Source organism: Wasmannia auropunctata, unplaced genomic scaffold, assembly GCF_000956235.1.
Source record: "Wasmannia auropunctata unplaced genomic scaffold, wasmannia.A_1.0 LD336053.1, whole genome shotgun sequence".
NCBI classification, from domain to species: domain Eukaryota; kingdom Metazoa; phylum Arthropoda; class Insecta; order Hymenoptera; family Formicidae; genus Wasmannia; species Wasmannia auropunctata.
Genome location: NW_012026837.1, coordinates 7,031,825 through 7,033,592, shown reverse-complemented (window position 1 = coordinate 7,033,592; position 1,768 = coordinate 7,031,825).

Sequence of the window (1,768 nt, the reverse complement as noted above, 5' to 3'; positions counted from 1 at the left end):
AAATTAACTGACACTGCCGTTTCGTTATCTTTTGAAATAACGCAGCTTCCTTTTCATAATTAAGAAGTTCATGCATTTTAGGCGATTTGGGAAGCATGCGGAGAACATTGGGTTCACCTTTTTCCTTACTCAATTTCACTTGCTGAATCCTAAAATTATAGTTAAAATTGTCGTAGTATTCGGGAAATTTTTTCACATTTTAAACATAAAAAGTAGCGGTTAATTTAATTATTTTTTTAAACCATGTCTACGAGTTTCTTTTTATTTTAATATAATTTTCTTTTCTGCGAGTTTCTTTTGTTTTAATAAAAATATGTTTCAATATTATTTAAACCCTTATCCTTTCTCATCAGGGTTTGAGAATTTGCAAGTTATCTTTAGTTATGTATACATTTCAACTTTTGCATCGAAATATCTCGAAAAGTATAAATGATGCAAAAAAATGTTTAAAATAAAAATTATACAATCTGAAGAAAAACAAGTAATGATAAAAATAAAATAAAAACCTTACAAGATTCTCAGAATTAGAAATACAGAAGTAAATAAGGTAGATGAGAATCGGCGCAGTTAATTATTAGTACGCAAATTGCAATTTTAACCATAAACTTTATTCTCACATAAGATGTCAGATATTTCGGCTATTCTTTTTAGCCATCCTCAGTGATGACTGCTGTCCATGCAGATGAAGGACTGCATGATCAAATTATATGTCCTCCAACGCAGTAAGACTGTAACTCCATATAGTCTCAACGATAAAATTGTACAATAAATAAATAAATAATAAGTGTATAAATCGTGGTCAGAAATTAAAAAGATAAAATAATGTTACCAAGAGATAAAACTTATTTCGTAACAGAACTGTACACATGAATGTTCGTGCGAATCATCATTATTCGCACAAACATTGACGTGTACAGTTCTGTTACGAAACAAGTTTTATCTCTTGGTCACATGTTTTTAATTTCTGATCACGATTTATACACTTATTATTTATTTATTTATTTATTATTAGAGGATATACTTAGTGTTTGTCGTTTTTTTCTTGGAAAACACATTTATTTCAATAAAATGAAAAAGATTTAATACCTTAGTCAAAATATTTTTTATTGTTTTTTTATTACTTATATGTAATAGAAAAAATATTTATTAAATCTCTTTTTAATTACTTTTAAGTAATAGAAAACGATAAAATATATTTATTAAATCTCTTTTCAATCACTTTTAAGTAATAGAAAACGATAAAATATATTTATTAAATCTTTTTTCAATTACTTTTAAGTAATAGAAACCGATACAAAATATTTTGACTAAGGTATTAAATCTCTTTTATTTTATTGAAATAAATGCGTTTTCCAAGAAAAAAAACAACAAAAACTTAAGTATATTAAATATATTCCCATCTTTCTGGCAAAATTTAAATTCCGCAATAATAAACTGCCTTTTGAAGCAAGCCATGGATCCACACTTTCCTATTTGTTCATAATTAGAAAAATGTTTATCGAACGCGTGTTGCTATCGATCGAAAAAGATGGTAATCCATCCGATGGGGCTAATTGAAAGTCTGGAGAATAGGCTGGATAAAGTTTATGGTTAAAATTCTTTTTAATACAATTATAATAAATATACTTGGAATAATATTTTGATTTTGCTTTTTTTTGATGGTATTATATTTCTGATTTTTTAAATTGAATTTTTTTGAAAATCATTTATACATTAAAGCTAATACAACTTCAATTTTATTTAATTTGATACAATAGTTTTTCTCGAG